This window comes from Arvicola amphibius, chromosome 10, assembly GCF_903992535.2.
Source record: "Arvicola amphibius chromosome 10, mArvAmp1.2, whole genome shotgun sequence".
Classification (NCBI taxonomy): domain Eukaryota; kingdom Metazoa; phylum Chordata; class Mammalia; order Rodentia; family Cricetidae; genus Arvicola; species Arvicola amphibius.
This window is the reverse complement of record NC_052056.1, coordinates 56,286,678-56,304,271: the sequence shown is the minus strand read 5'-3', so window position 1 is coordinate 56,304,271 and position 17,594 is coordinate 56,286,678. Positions and strand designations below refer to the sequence as shown.

Sequence of the window (17,594 nt, the reverse complement as noted above, 5' to 3'; positions counted from 1 at the left end):
GTAAAGCATGCTCAATACTGACAGGAGATGCTGCTCTTGTAGCTCTCATTTCTTTTAAAGGAGCTTTCAGAGTAGACATTAAAAAAGCGAGTCCGAGACACTTTCTGATTCTACTGCTGCTTCCGCAAAACTCAACCTCACATCACACTCTGCGACACTGTGTCATCTGTGGTCACCCAAACAACTTCACTGTTGGTATCTACCAACTATGTACCATTGCCCATGCCATTCTTTATGATGCAGGTTTGCCATATTCTCAGTGGTTTCTATTTATTATTCCTCTTTTGTTCTAGAAGAGTTTTATTCATTCCTGATGAATGCCTGCTAGTCTTTAAGCACTCACACAATGAGAGCTCCCATATCTTCCTTATTTGAATTAATTGCTATTAACCTCTATAGCACTCTGTGATTCCATCTGGTTTATTATATTGACACTGGATTCTTAATTTTTGGTTTAAGTGAGTTTGATTTCCTAGAACTAGCGTCTGTCAGTGACTTGTACATGATATTCAATATTATTTTGTTGACAAGGAAAATGATTTCAAAGGGACTTACAAAGATAATTTTCATACACAGAAAATGCTGTCAAGATACTTCAAAGAGAGTATTCACTGGGTATATGCGTTATATATTTATTTTTTCTTTAACAAAATTTAGAGGTCCTGGAGAATTAGCTCAGTGGTTAAGAGCTCTGCCTGTTCACCTGGAGTACCTGTGCTCCACTCCCAGAACTCACATGGTGCTTTACAAATTTACGTAACTCTAGTCTCAGGGCTTTGAACATTCTCTTCTGGCATTTGCAGGCACCAGACACATACGTGGTACACAGACATACATGTAGGCAAAACATCCATACATATAAAAATAAATAAAATTTAAAAATGTGTCATAGTTTTAGACACCATTTAGTGGCATATTGCTTGTTCATTAGCCCTTCTCACAACATCTTTGGAAACCCGTCTATCAGGAGGTTGGCTCTCTATCTCATCCTTTGGAATCAGGATGCAGGAGTGATGCTGTGTGATGATCCTTTCCAGTTTTCTTGAGATGCCTGGGAGCATTTACTGCTTCTGTTCAGAAGCTCAGCTGACTCTGGAAGGAACCATATGAAGAGCAGTCGAGGCACCTAATCCGCAGTCCTGGCTAAATTCCCAGTTGACCTCTGCAACCCTGAATGTGCCATTGTGAAAGCAGATCTTCAGACGTGTCGTCTTGACGTACCATAAAGCAGCGGCAGCTGTTTCTACCAAACAGGCTCACACTACACACATTTGAGCCCATTACATCATGCTTCCCTTATGATGCTCATTTTGGGTAATATGGTCATAAATAAGCAGTCTGTCTTGCACATGAAGTACAGATCACAAAGTTTTTAACTTATAGATCACGCTTATCATGGTATCATCTTTGCTTCAGAGATGAGACTATAGAGTTCAGGGTGATCTCAGGTGTAAGTTACTGTGCGCAGTTGGCTGGGAGAAGATAGTTGGAAGAGACCTCTGGGTCTAATACGAGAATACGTTGGTTTGAGGTCTGTTTCTGCAACTTAGTCCTAGGTAAATCTGAGCAAAAGGCTTAGCTTCCCTGAATCTGCCTCATTTCCCCTTTAAGTCTGACTAGAATTAATAACTCTATGTTAACCCTTCTTTTCTCCCCATTCGCCCGTTTGTCACTTATTTAACAATGATTTATAGAGTAACTGTATCAAACTGTGTAAGCAGTTAGAAAGTAAAAGATGTGCTATTAGTTATCTTCCTGGAGTTTTCATAGTTTACTAGGATTGCAAAACAGTTCAATAACTGTCTTATGATTAAGTGCAGGGTTGTGACAGAGGCAGAGAGCAGGCAGATCTGCCTGCCGGTAATGGGGAAGAGTTTGCAGAATAGGAGACAGCAGATCTGTGTCTCTAAAGGCGAGTAGACATGAGCAAGGGGATAAAGATGAGCAAGGCGTTTTGGAACCAGAGAGCTACACAGAGTCATGCGCACATAAGAAAGCATGTATCTGTAGCTAATCATACAAACTTGAAATCTGGAGAGTGATGAACAAGATTAAAGGCAGCCAAAGGGCAGCTTTTGGAGAACGTTGGGAATTACGTAGAGGAGTTTGGACCTTGTGTGTACTGGTAAAGGGAACCACCCATGTAATTGGATCATACCAGTAACAGGCTTGAGTTGAAATTTAGAAAGCACAGGAACAACAGAGACTAGGGAGTGCAGGAGGGGTATGCAAGAACAGTATGCTGGCACTCTGTTGGGCATGCAGGTAGAGTGTTGATGGAGGTCTGAGCCCAGTTAGAAGCAAAGGCTAATGGGAGAGTTGTTTGTGTTAGGCACATCTAAGGGACAGAAAAAATAGAATTTAAAACCAGGCCTTTGAACAGACAAAGATCCAGCACAGCAAAGATCCTCTACGTTCAATGATAGAATACGCACTCTGCAAAGGTGAGTACCAAATGATTAACTCTGAGATTTGTATTATAAAATAACTTTAGATACCACCCCCAAAGAAAGAATACAACATGTGCTTTCAGAAATCTGTGTGTGACTTGTGTTAGGTTTCTGTCACTAGAACAAAATGCCCAAGGAAATCAGCTCAGAAGAAAAGATTTGTTTTGGCTTAGGCATCCAAAGTTCTGGTCCATAGTTGCTTGACCCCATCACTATAGACCTGTGGCAAGGTGGAGCCCCACAAACAAGGCAGAGGTCATTGTCGGGGGGGAGTCATCAAGGGCGTTGGGTCATCATAAGGGTGGGATTATCATGGGGGTGGGGTCATCGTGGGAAGGAGGGTGGGATGCAGTAGAGTGAAGCTGCTGACCTCATGATAGCCTTGGAGCAAAGACCCACTCTTGTCAGCTACACCTTCCCTCCCAAGTTTTTCCCACCCCTCAATAGCTGATCATTATGAAACCTTATGACTCATCTCCCTTGCAAAGGCCCCCGCCTCTCATCATTGCTATTTAAAGAAAAAAAAAAACATCATTACAAAGGCCTTTGGGAAATATTATCCAAATTCTAACTTGATTTTTTTTTAAAAAGGGAAATATTTGAAGAAATAATCATTTGAATTAATTACTTATTGCTTGCTGAATCCTTTTTCCTAGATTGATGTGAAGTCAGGCTTGTTCACCCTGGATAAGGCTTCAGTGGAGGACTGAAGTAATGATTCTACTCAAGTGTGACTTGGTGAATGAATGGATTCAGTGGACACACTCACAAAAGTATGGGTTAGCTGGTACTTGCACAAATCATGGGTCCCACCCTAACACGGGCGACATTCTTCTCAAAGTTTCACTACTCATATCCCAGCTTCCTTCAGCTTTCTGCCTCCTCTACTCCAGAAGTTCCCCCATGACTCTGCATCTGGCAGTTAGGAGGAAGCAAGGGCTGGGCTCGCCATGAGGACCCTGTGGTCCTGCCTTTCCTTCTCTCCATAGGGAGTGTTTACAATGTCATACTATTGTCACAGACTTAGACATTACTGTTGTGTTATGATTCATTGTCTGGACTCTGGGACTAAGCAGTCTGTAGGTCACTCCAACAATTTCTGTCCATCATGACTGATGACCATGTAAATTACTTATCATAAACTGCCCCGAGGAAATCTCTTTTTCATAACAGCTGCTAAATCATTAATGCAAGTCTAATGACAAAAAAGCACCGAACTTAGTGGAAATGGTGAGAAGTGTGGAGAAAGGCTGAGAGGATGGGAGCCATACTAGGTAGGACTCTCAGATCCAACTCCTTGATTCCGCTGCTAGCATATGGACCTTTGTTTCATAGGGCCATCTCAGAAACTTACGGAAAATAATCATCTTGTCTTCCTCTATCATTTTCCTTTTTGGTATGGAGGGCTGAGCCCAAAGAGATTGCTGCTTGTTCGTTTTTTTTTTTCACAAATAGTGGGATCTGGAGGAGTCTAGTTAAGTTGGTTGCACATGGCAAGTCAAATTGAGCAAGAACCCTTGCTTGTTCCTCACGGCTTCAGTTACATAATGCCCAAGGGAGTGGCCATTATTTGCTCTAACTCAGGAAAAATTGAGAACTGACCACATCTTCAGATACTTTTGAGTTCAGGAAATGTCAGTCCAACTTTGGAAAGAGGGAAAGACATATATAAAAGTGTGCATGGAGAATAGAATTTTGCTTTAACTCTGTTGCAAGGATTTGAGAGCTGGAACATTAGCATGTTGAGTCTGGAGGGAGAGGCCAGGGCTACAGAGTTTACTTTCTCTATTTTTTCCTTTTTTTTAAAGATGTAGTTCCCTATAGCCCAAGCTGTTCTTTAACTTATGTAGCTGAAGATGAATTTGGACCTCCCAGTCCTCCTGCCTCTTCCTTTCAAGTGTCAGGACTGCAGGTGTCTGTGACCATGCCTGGCTTCAGGGCTAGCTACTGAAGAGATTTATTGTTTGAGTTAGAATATGGAAGAGAAGGGTCTTTAGAAACCACTCAGTCATTTAAGACCCAGTTTTTGGTTGCAACTTATGATGTCCTGAAGTTGTGTAGAGAGGCGGTCTATGGTCCAGGGCAAGCATGGGAAAGGCGTGATTTCAATCCACTGCTACTTTAGCAAGAACGCACAGATCTGCTGTGGTATTTCCACATAATACTGTAAGGGGTTGAGAGTCCTTAACTCGGGTTTCTCACTCTAATCAAGGGTCAGGCTTAATTATTTTGCCACATTTTTACCATTTCTCTTTGCTAGCCCGGGAATCCTTGCTGCTTGCCCCTGGCAGCGGTAGGAGGAGAGAACAGGAAGTTCCTACAGGGCAGCATTAATCACTAAGGAGAGGCAACTGGCAATAAAACCTACATGGAGCCTGGGCTAGGCTAGATTTATAAGTGTGGCTGAGGCCCAGCAAATAACTCACTCTGATTTTGCCACCCAACCCTTGGGTGAAAATGAATCAATCCAGGGAGCATCCAGGCAGAATCCTGGAGCAGCTGGGCTCTCTGCAGAGGAAGAGGACCTCACTGCATTATTAGGGAAGAAGAAAGAGTTCCAGAGGCTTTGGGACTTCCTGAGTTCTCTGTTTTCTTTCTTCTTCTTTAGTTTTCTTCCTAATAAAACTCTCACATTTTCTTTTTCAGGAAACCTATACCTGTGCTGTGAACTTGATGACTCCAAATACTTGTTAATAAACGTATTTAAAGGCTATGCAGAAAGAGGAAGTGGGAGTTAGATACAGTTGCATTGGTTACTGGGGATCAAACAACAATTTTGAAAATCTGTATTGTTTCAATCACCAAGTCCCTGGACCCAATATCTCTGAATTAATCCTCCCCTGTAACCTTACCCTGCTGGCAAATGTGACCCATTGGCAGTCTAAACTCTTTTTCCTGGTGCTTGCTCTCTACCCATAATTCCACTCTCTTACACGAAACAACCTTGACTTTTAGTAAACAGGGAGACAAACCATGGTGCAGAAACCACAACCACAACCATCATCGTCCGGTACAAAACACCATGTTTTGTAGTAATCATGCTTTTTGACTTTCTTTCCTTGGCAGGCAGGCTGCTCTTCCTTTGTTCCCACTTTTCCCTATTCTGCCCTTCCTTTGAGTCCATTTGTCCAGAATATAAAATACATAGAACCCATCTTTACCAACATTCACAAAAATTTGGTTACGTACTTATTTTATTTTGTTATTTTTTAAGTCACAGTGTGTGTGCGTGTGTGTGTGAGCATGTGAGTGTGGTTCCATGCACACATGGTGCACACATGGAAGTCACAGGACAATCTTTGGTGACAGGCCTTGCCTTCCACCTCGTCTGAGGCAGAGTCTGTTCAGTACTGTGTACCCCAAGCCAGCTGGTCCATGAGCTACTGGGGATGCTCTTGCCTCCAACTCCCGTCTCACTAGGCATTATTGTGTTCAGCTTTATGTGAGTCCTGGGGATCCGAACTTAAGCCCTCCTGTTTGCATGACAAGTGCTTTACCCAGTGTGTTTGGTTCTAAAGCCATTTCCAATATGTATCAGCGTGTGTTCCTGTCACTCTGAGCGACACATCAACAGCTGGGTTTCTACTAATTCACTTTGGAAGGCATACTCCTCCCAGGTCCTCAGTGCAGCACTGCAGCGTTGCCGAGAGGATGCAATGGAGATGCAATCCAGACTTCCTGTCTCCCAGCCACAAGATTCCTAGACTTTCCCACAACCTCTGTGAAATCTTTAGGACTTAATTTCCTTTCTACTAAGGTGTTCAACATCTTAAAACAACTCGGATTAGTCATGACTCTGAGGTGCAGTTTTGAAGCATCGCTTCTCTCTCTGACCTCCCTTCCTCTTCCTCTAGTATGGGTGTTGGGTGGTTGTGTAGCGAAGCAGGAGGAAGAGGGGGGCTGCAGAACAGAGTCATTTTCGTGTGGTTTTCTAGTCATTTTGCTTGTCCTCCTGTAGCCTTGTCTTAACCCTTCCCACCTCTTTACCCTCAACCCCACCCCTCAAAACCACAACCACAGCTAAATAATTAAGAGCACGAAACAAATAAAACTGTCTGTGTGAGTATGTCTCTCTGGTCACGCTATCCCCTTGAGAGACACCACCCTGCCAACAGTGAGCGGCAGAACTGTCTAGTGAGGCAAGTTCATAATGAACTGGGAAAAGAAGGCCAGCGAGTCTGGGCAAGGACCTGTAGGTTCTTGGAAGCTGGAGGAGGGTGGGGCAGAGGCACTCCCAAGAACTCAGACAAACTTAGAAGGGAGAGGAAGAGCAATCTCACCCTCACAGCCATTAGGACCATTTATTCTTTCAACACGATTTATGACTTGGTTTGTGTTTGGGCTCCTGGCTGAAAGAGGGTTTGAAGAGTCTCTTGGCCCGACAGCTCTGTATGTGAATAAGCCCATTTTAAACATTTTTTTTTCTAATGCAATCTTTTAAGGAGACTTTTAAAGTTGCCATTTCAGAATCCCAAAGTTCTACTCAAAACATCTAACTCAAGGGTCGAATTTGAGAATGATAACACCCTTTTCAACTTTCCTGTTTTTAGAGTTCTGGCAGGAAGCAACAAGGTTGTCCATGAGCCCTTAAACCTAGGAGGGAAACTTTTAGGAAATGCTGACCTCTAAGTTTCATTCAAGAATGACTGCAAAATCAGAGCTATTTCCAGTGAGTTTAAAACTCCCCAGTGAATTTAACGTGAATCTGGGTTGCTGTTCCCGAGTCCACGAACCAGCGTATTGTGGCATTTAACAAACACCACGGTGCTGCATCTTGAGTCTAGAGATAAAGAGGTGATGTGCACCCACCATCCCCATCCCCAGTGAGAGGCTTCCAAGTCTAAGGAGGGCTCAGTTTGAGGAAGGGGGAAAACCCAATCCAAAACAGGCAGGGAGGGCGACTGTGTCAAGGGCCCTGGAAGATAGGGTCTGTACTGCAGAGCAGAGCAATACAGTCACGTTCTAAAACTTTCTACTGATAACAGAATGATTGCTGATGGCAGTGGGGAGATCGGTTGCAACCAGACTTCAGTTAGCTGAGGCAAGAAGAGAAAACAAACATGAGTAAGGACTAGACCTGTTCTCTTCCTCTTCTGTCAGAACATGGCCATCACCGACTGTAAGTATTGTTTTTACCAAACACTGAAAATATGATAGTCAGCCAACACTACTACTTAGCCAGTGGGTCCTTTCCTTCCATGAGGCTGGCTGTTTGATTGAGGGTGTTGGAAAATAAGAAATGCTGAAGCATTTACTGTCTTCACCAAAATGAGGTCCCAGGGAGATTATGAAGGGTCAGGTTTCAGGGGTAGTGAGCTGACATCTTCATATTACTGCTTCATATGTATTTTTCAAAGCTCAAGCCTGGGAAATTTTGGTGAAGGCCCTGAGAGATAAGTTCAAAAATATATCAGCTTTTAAAGTCAGCCACAGGCCTGGCTCACTTGGTTCAACATCCTGTTAGAACCAGGCAGTCCTAAGCTCACATTCTACCAGGAGCTTCATCCCCAGTCCTCCCCTTCCTCTGCACCCTTTTAACCTTTTGAGATAGGGTCTGGTTAGTTTGTCCAGAATGGCTTTGAACTTTTATTTTAGCTCAGGTAGGTCTTAAACTTGCCATTCTGCTGTCTCAGCTTCCAGAGTAGCTTAGATTACTGCTACTGACAAGTTGATTTTTTTCCTTTTAAAATTATTTATTTATTTTTATGTGTGTGGATGTTTTACCTGCATTTGAGTCTGTACACCACATATATGTCTTATGCTCATGAAGGCCAGAAGAGAATATCCTATCCCCTGTAATTGGAATTATAGATGGTTGTGGACTACCATGTAGACGCTGGGAATTAAACCCGGGTCTCTTGGAAGAGAAGCCAGTGACTACTCTTAATCAATAAGTAATCTCTCCAATTCCAGGATGATTTTTCTTATGAAGAAATTTATAATAATGTAAAATGTAGAATTATGGCATATCACAAAATTTTTAGAAATTAAAAAATTATTTTAATTTTAATTTTTAAGATACATGCAAAATTTCTTACCTACCCATTTTAAAATGCACAATTTATTTGTGTTAAGAAGTCTCATTTTTTGTGTAATTAGCTCCAGATCACTTTTCATTGTGGAATTCGAATCTCCAAGGTTAAATAGCTCTCCTTGCCTGACTCCTAGATTCTGGAAACTACCCTTCTATGTTTTGTATGTATTAATTAATTTGACGACTCTAGGCACCTCTCAGAGTGGAATTAGACAATATTTGCCTTCTTTTGACGAACTTATTTCACTGGGTACAATGTCCTGAACATCTTTTCACCTTGTAGCACAAGTCAGAATTCCCTTCTTGTAAAGTGACGAGTAACACTAGCCTGCGAATACATGCATGCCACACTTTGTTTATCCAGCGTCCGGCTATGAGGCATGAGTGGGCACTTTCCACTTTCTGTCTGTTATGAATTATGTATATATAAATATGGATGCAGGGATATCTGCTGCATAGAACTTTTAAGGAACTGCAGGACTCTGACTCCAGATACATTGTTCCTTATCCTTTTTGCAATGTACAAGAAATTCCAAATTCTCTACATCCATGCCAACACTTGTTACTTTCTCTCTGTTTTATTATTATTATTATTATTATTATTATTGTAGCAATCCTTGCAGGCATAAAGCAGAATCTCACTGTGGCTATGATTTGCATTTATTTAGTATTTAGTCATGCTGAACACTTTTTCTCACATACTTACAGGCCATCAGTATGTTTTTCTTAGAGCAAGTCCTTTACGCATTTTGCATCAGCTTTTGTTGTTGTCAAGAGAAAGAATACAAGTTTTGCAGCATAGATTTTGAGCAGCATTGCCAGGTCTTATTTTTGTGTGTGTGTGTGTGTGTGTGTGTGTGGTGATTTTAGAGAATGCTGTGAAATAGTGGGCTCTTTAGGGGGTAATACCAACTTTAAATGTCAATGAGTGCTGTCCAGGTATTTCTTTAATTTTAACAGATGAAATGTGCTCCAGTTTTAGCTAAGTCAGGTCCTCAGTTCCTTCCTCCCTCCCTCCCTCTTCCCTCCCTCCCTTCTTCCCACCCTTTCCTTTGCAGTACTAGGAACTGCAGCCAGTGAGCTGAACTGTATCCCAGCCCCTTCCCCGCCTTTAGCTGTTTATTTTGAGCCAGGCAGGCTTTGACGGATAGTGCCTCTCTCCTGCCTCATCTTCTTTCCTCATTCATCCTGCCAAGTGGTTGAGATGGCAGGCCTGTGTTTTCAGGTCTGGTTAGATGCTGTGAATCTGGACCTACAGGAAGGTACCTGCTGTTCTCGTTGGTAGAGATGTGGTCCTGGATGTGTCAAGTGTGGCATTCAATGAGAGCTACACAGCTCTGCTGAACATGTAAGCTTATTATGGTTTAGGATCTCAGGGTATTGAAGTATGATTTATATACCACAAACCCAGCCATATATGCTGTCCAATTCGAGGACTTTTAGTAAATCCACAGGGTTTGGTTGCCATCATCACAATTCTCTCTCAAAAATTTTTTCCATGCCCCAAAGAATCTTTCTTTTAGTCTCAGTCCTCCCAGGTCTATTCTCTGTCTCTAGAACTGCCAATTTGGGATGTTTTATCCAGTATGGACCCTTTTTTGATTGGCTTGCTTCATTGAGCTCCATGTCAGACAAGAACCATCTAATAGTCTAACACGTGGATAACTAGTTTGCAGTTCATCTTTTATGGGCAGCTGGAGCATTTCCAGGTTTCGGACATTATCGGCAAGGTTTCCATGAATTCAAGTCTTTCTGTCGATATATATCCTACCTCTCCATTTCTCTTTCTCTTATTACTTTTTCCAGTTGTGAGTGGCTGTGCTGTACAATCATGTGTGCACACCTCTATCTGCATGTCTTGGTGCACGTGCGTGTGTGGGTGCACTTACACCGGTGTGGAGGCCTGATATTGATGTCAGTAATCGTCCTCCACCATTCTTTGACATTATTCATTGAGGCAAAATAGCCTCCCAGTCTAGCCCAGAGCTGGTCTGTGTAGCTGGTTTTGTAGCGAGCTTGCTTGTTTATTTTTATTTTTGGTTTCTCGAGACAGGTTTCTCTGGATAGCCCTGAGCTGTCTTGGAACTTGTTCTGTAGACCAGGCTGACCTTGAACTCAGAAATCCACCTGCCTCTGCCTCCTGAGTGCTGGACTTCAGAGCTTGCACCACCAGTGACTGGCTGTAGCCAGCTTGCCAGCCTGCTTGGATGGCTCCTTGTCTCTGCCTTCTGAGACTGAAATGTAGGCAGGTCACCACACACAGCTGACATTTCATGTGGTTCTGGTTTTAACCACTGGGCCATTTCCTCAGCACATTTTTTTTTTTTTTTTGATACAGGGTCATGCAGTCATGCAACCCAGGCTGGCTTTGAACTTGCTGTGGCTGAGGAAGTAGCTGAGGATGACAGAGTTGCCTTGGGTATTTTTTGTAAATTTTCTTCTTCCTAGGAGCCAAGGACCAAACTTAGTGCGAGCATTCTACCACTGAGCTAAATCCCTAAACCCTGAGAATAACCTTGAAAGTCTGATGTTCTTACCTCCATCTCCGGAGCTCAAAGATTTTAAGAATGTGCCAGTTCACCCGATTTACTTGGTTACTGGGACTGAACCCAGGGCCTGGAGCATGAGAGGCACATACTCTACTAACTAGGTGATAGCCCCAGTTCCCTATTTCTATTGAGTAGATAGGACTAGAGTTGTTGAATCTGTGTAAACTTAAAAACAAATCTGCCTGGTTTTCCCAAGGAGCTGTACTATTTTGCATTCCATCAACAGTTTAGCAAGGTCTTTATGTCCTTGCTAAAACTTGCCATTGTCTGTCCTTGTGACTGAATTCCTTCAATGAGATTTTGCTTTTTGAATTTCTGTAGTTACGTGTGTCATTAAGCATCTTTTAATGCATTTGCTGGCTCTTCTCTTAGCTTTGTTAGTGTTTTTTTTTCAAATCTTTTGCATGTTATAAAAATCGAGTTCTCCTTTACCTTTGTTGTGAGAGTTCCCTGTATAATCCAAAGATAATCCTTTTAGCAGGTGCACAATTTACAAGCCTTTTCTCTCTCTCTCTCCTTTTAAAAAATTTTTTTAACAGTATCATTTAAAATGTAAAACTAAAATTTTGATGCAGTCCAACTCATCAGTCTTTTTCTTTATGAATTGTGTTTTAACTGAAAATTCTAGCTTAACCAAAGAGCATAAAGATCATCTTCAAATTTTTTTATATAGTTTTTTCTTCTTATATGCAGGTGAAAGCTCCTATTCATTTTGAGTTAACTTTGCATATGGTGTAAGGTAAGGGTTTCAATGAATCTTTATTCCTTGTACATGTCTAATAGAGCCAATATCATTTGTTGGGAAGATGGCTTCTCTAATTCTGACCACGCTTTTATTTTTATTTTATTTGGGCCTCTAGAGTACAAGCAGAGTAGAAAGGGCACAAGGAATTCATTTTACAGGTGAGGCAGAAAATGTTCTGTGCTGAAATTCTAAACACTAACACGAGAGAGACTGAGCATCCGGCTGATGTTTTAAAGAATAACATGGACCACAGTGCATTTCATTTCCTCCATCTCCCCCATTCCCTCCCCTCCCCTGCACTGAACATCTGCTTCTCTCTTGTGAGAGGAAGTGAAAGATTTAGGTCAGACATAAAAACAATCTCTAAGGCCTTCTTCCCATTTAGAAGCCCCCACCCATGAGCCTTCAGGGTCAACTAAACGCCGAAGCTTACTGCTGTGAATAGCTGCCCAGTGGATTTTACATGTCGGCTTTTCCCCGGGGAGGACAATTGCGGCTGCTGTGTCCGAGTACTGTGAATTAAAGGCTTGCCCCTTTCAAGGATGCTGACGAGAGCTAAGAGAGACCATCCTTCAAGTGCCACGGGACTTTCTCTTATGTTTCCTACAAGAAACATCTAAAGAGGATTCGTGGAGCAAGGAATTTTCCATGCTCAGATCTTACATATGTGGGCTTGATCGAGTAGGGGAAGGGGTCAGTATTCTTGGGGAAGTCTGTCTCTACAAATATTATTATTATTATTTATTATTATTATTATTATTATTATTATTATTATTGGTTTTTCGAGACAGGGTTTCGCTGTAGCTTTGGAGCTTGTCCTGGAACTAGATCTTGTAGACCAGGTTGGCCTCAAACTCACAGAGATCTTCTTGCTTCTGCCTCCCGAGTGCTGAGATTAAAGACATGAGCCATCACCACCTGGTGAAAAATACTGTTCTTCATAAAGAACATAATGATCACATCTTCCTGCACAGACATGTGCCGGGCTCTTCTGTAGCAGCTGATGTAGTGGCTATGGCTCGGGTCCTCTCGGGCTTTGCCCTTGCCAAAATTCCCCTACAATCAGGGCTGTGCCATTGCCACTGCCACCCTGTAAAGTAATCGTTAGCATGTATGCATCACTTGCCTACATGCTATTGTGCTGATTCCCTATTTTAATTCATTTAACTGTGCCTTAAGTAAATAAAGGCATTATATATGGGAGAGCGGAAATGCAAAAGCACCTGAGGTGGTATCTGGAGAAGGAGAAGCTCCTCCTCCCGAAAGAGTCTTGGACAAACCAAACCAAACCAAACCAAACCAAACCAAACCAAACCAAACCAAACCAAACCACTTAAGAAGATCCTTGAGGGACACAACAGCAGAGCTCTTCTCTCAGCCCAGCATTTTCTTTCCAGAATTCAGCCGAGGCAAAGAAGCGGAAGGAAACACTTATCTCTATCTTCTTGCTTTGGTGTAACTTTTTTTTAAAGTTTACAACTTTTATAATTTTAAAATTAGGTTTTAAAGTGAACACCCAAACTAATGGTGTCATGGAACATAGAGGTGAGCTTGTTTTGGACAGTGGTGCCTGGTGGAGCAGGAGACTATTTGCCATAGACGGGTGCCCCCTTCACTGATCTGTTAATACAGACCTGTAGGTTGAAGCCTAAATGTCCCCCAAGGGCCCACACGTGTGTTAAATGTGTGATCTCCAGCCTGTGGTGTGACTTGGAGGGGTGGGGGCCTTCAAGAGGAGGAAGTGAGATCACCTGGGCTGTGTGCTATCTTAGCTTCTCTGCTTGTGATGAAACGCCCTGCCTGAATCACCTTAAGGGAGAAAGGGTTTGTTTCAGCTCACAGTTCACAGCATCATGGAATGGAAGTCAGGTGGGAATTACCACGGCTGGTCACTGGTATCCATAAGCGGGAGCAGAGAGTGCTGAACGCAGGCTTGCTGAGGCTCAGCTCGTTCCATTTTCACGCGGCTTAGGACCACCTGCCCGGGGACTGGTCCCAGCTGCAATTATGATGGGTCTAAATCAACTAAGTCATCAAGAAAATAAGACAACCCCCATAGGCACACCCAGGGGTCTGACTCCCAGGTGACTCTCGACTCCGTCAAGATGATAATTAACACTAACTAGCACATGCCCTTCAGGGAGATATTGGGATGGAGGCTCTTTCTGCCTTTTCCTGACCACCATTAGGTCATCAGGTTTCCTGTGTCATGTGAGTCCTCCCTTATATACTGTGAGTCTTCCCTCATATCCTACGCTACGACAGACCCAAACAAGCAGGGTTAAACACCGTGGATTGGAACCTCAGAAACTGCGAGTCAAAACAAACCTTCCTCCTTTGAAGCTGATTGGCTCAGATATTTTGTTACGGTGGTGGAGCTGACTGAGCATTTGCCAATCAGGATATGACTCCACAACCATATTGGAGTCCTCTTAGCTTATCTAAAATTTAGGTTTCTTTTTGACTGTTGGCACTTGACCTCCCTTCTTAGAGTACTTCAGAAAATTTCTCCTTAAGACACAAATCTTCCTGATGGCTCCTTGGCCTTGGGAGGGAGGGAGGGGAGGTATGGGTGAAGGGAAGGGGAGGGAAGGGGGAGAAGGAGGGGCGGGAAGGGGGAGGAGGAGCGGAGGGAGGCGGAGGAGGAGGGAAGGAGATGGAAATTTTTAAATATAAAAAAAAAATAAACCATGAGAAAGAAAGAAAAAAAAAAGACACAAATCTTCTCCTGGCCTTATACCAGTTTTATAAGCCAGGACTGTCTTGTTCAGGGCCTGAGGGACTTCCATTTGAAATGCGATCATCAAGAAAAAAGATGGAGCCTCTGTCTCTTGGTACCCGTGTGAGGATCAACTTCAGAGAGTGCCAATTGGCAAGCAGATGGCCATTTTACTTTGACAAACCTCTCTCCAGTGTCCTTCTTTTAAGCTCCCCTTTGTGTTTCAAAACTCCCTTACGATGTTTGTTTTGACAGCATGTACGCTAAAGCTGGAACAACCCATCCAAGTTTAACATGGCCCCTGCAAGAGGGTGACGTGCAAAGTCATGTAATGTTCCATATTGTTTTACTATGCAGCAAAGTCCCTAACATCTTTCTGAATGTTGTCCTTATATCCACAGCTAAGTCTAGGCCTTGCCCCTCATCAAGGAAACCTCCCTTTGCATCAGGTGGAGGCCATTGCTGAAAACTACAACCAATCAAAATGCAGAGTTGAGGAGGCCAGTCCCAATGGACACATCAACAAAACAATTCCCTCATCTAAGGCTCAGGGAACATTGCAGGAGAAGGGGCAAATAGTTTGTAAGAACAAGAACACCAGGGAGTTGGGTGTAAGAGTGTGTCTCCTAGGAATATCAGAAGCCACACTCATAAACTTTCACGATTACTGCCTAACAAGGACCACAGTTGTGCTGACATGGCTGGGGGAAAGCCCACAAGCCTTCAGCCCTACATAAAGAATGGTAAGTAACTAGGAATGCTCAGAGTGGGAGAAATAGTCTTCCCCAGGGAAGAGCACACCAAGTGGTGATCCAATACCAAATGCTCAGCCCTGATCACATATGTACAGGTAACATTACATAGATGCAGCAGGTTGTATTCAGAAATATATATGTGCATATGCAGATATACATGTAACAACAATGAAAAAGGAGGTCATGAATTTAAAGAATAGCAAGGAGGGATATATGGGAGAGTTTAGATGGAGGAAAGAGAAGAAGAAATTATAGAATTATATTATGATCTTAAAAATGAAAGAACTAATATTTTACATACACACACACACACATACACACACTTGCTTTTTGGTTAGAGGGAATGGCATTTGGTCTCCTTTATCGCACTAGGCTTGACTCTAACTGCAGTAGTCCCCCCATACCATTCTTTTTGATTTTCACTAAGAATTTCATCAATGCAATCAAAGTATTTTGATTATATTCACTCCAGTCCTCTTCCTAACTCCTTCGGAAGCCATTCTCTCCAGACTTCATGCCTTTCCCCATTTCAACTTTGTGTCCTTTTATTTTTGTATTTCTTTCCTCCCTTTCTTCCTTTTTTCCCTTCTTTCTTTTTTTTCCCCTTTCTTTTTCTATGATCCATTAAGTTCAGTTTACGCTGCTCCCATACGCTCCTGGGTGTGAGGTCATTTCGTGGTTGACCTACCCTTGTCCTTTAATGTTCATGCCCTTAAAAAACCCTGACTGTCCCTCCTCCAGAAGCCATCAGCTGCCAACAGCTCCTCAGCTAGGGGTGAGGCTAGAGAGCCCCTCTCTGCTCTGCGCTGGAAGGTTGACTGGCTTGATCTGGTACAGGCAACAGCGGTTGCCAGAAGTTCAAGAGTGCCATCGTCCTGCCACACCCAGGAGACCCTTGTCACTGCAGTAAAGACCTATGTCTTTTACAATCCTTCTTTCCCCTCCTCCTTGATGGTCCCTGACCTGTGGGGGGAGGGGTGTGGTAAGGATGTCTCATTTATGGCTGAGCACTCCACATATACTGACTCTCTGCCCTTTGACCAGTTGTGGGTTCCTGTGTTAACTGCTGGCCACTTATTGCAGCAATCTTCAATGCTGTGTTTCTTATTTAACTCTACTGGGTGGAATCTTTCTTTGATGTATGGATAATTTATTATTTTATTATTTTATTTTACTTAAATGATTCCCCAATGAGTTTGAAAAACCAAAACCCAGAACACAGGATAACTTTGTCATGGTACACTATTATTTGGAGTGATTACTGGGGTCCTGTTATATAAAATATTTCACATACTTTAATTACATTTAATAAGTCTAAAACCAAACTGCTTCCCATCTTTCCTTGTCAAGAGATATCCTAGGGTATCCCAACCATGACCACATAATTTAATACACAGAAAATGCATATACACAGACACATGATTAATAATAGCTATTATTTTTTTTCAGATCTGATACATGCTGTGCACATGACTTCGACACACAGCACTTCATAAAACATTGCCTCATTTAACCTTTACAGCATCTCTGGATTAGGACAATTATTTCTTAAATGAGGAGACTGAGACTCAGAGAGGTTGAGAGAGCACTATAAATCACACAACTTGCACAGGTCAGAAGAGTGATACAGCCCAGTCAGCCAGTTCTCGGAACATGTCATGATTATCTTCTAAGATGCATGGCGCAATCTGCTATGATTCTGCCCCAAATCTATATTTCCACAGGAGTCCAGAAAGAGTTCGCTATGTTTTATCTACACTCTACATTCCAGAGGCACTGTAGAACATTTCACTGCCATAAAATGCAGGGTTTCATCTCAAAGCCACCTGCTACCAATTTCCTCTGTGCCTGTCATCTGTCATTCTGCTTTGTGGCAAGCTGTGCATTCCTGAAGCACAGCAGCCAGGCTGACCCTGGCTCAGGACTGCTCTGTCAGGGACTTCTGGGGATCTCCCATAGTGCTTCCAGCACTTCCTCAGTGGAACTTGAAGACAAAGTGGTTTCCTGTTTGACTCATGTGTCAGAGGGAATTCCAGCATTTTCTCAACTACCTGCTCTCTGCCACATTGGGCTATGAATACAACTCAAATAATACACCATTGTATCATCAGTTGTGAGATGATGACATCACAAGGCACAATAACAAGAAGACCAGGAAGCAGACAGCAATGGATTCTGCCTTAAAATGACACCAGCAACAAACCACTCTGTTAAATGCCTGTCTTTTTAGCTTCCACATGCTGCTTATTCCTTATGTATATGATTACTATTGCCCCTGGATACTGGCCAGTTGATGAGGTGTTTTCTATAGATCAACAGATGCTGTCCAAGACAAGAAAGAT

General features: G+C 42.7%; 1 non-coding gene across 1 annotated transcript; it reads left to right on the top strand.

Annotated features, from left to right (window-relative positions):
* The first annotated feature begins 14,736 nt into the window (after positions 1-14,736).
* LOC119825804 lies at positions 14,737-14,843 on the top strand. The gene has a single exon (XR_005287274.1). It is a non-coding gene; the product is annotated as a U6 spliceosomal RNA (small nuclear RNA).
* The last annotated feature ends 2,751 nt before the right edge of the window (positions 14,844-17,594 follow it).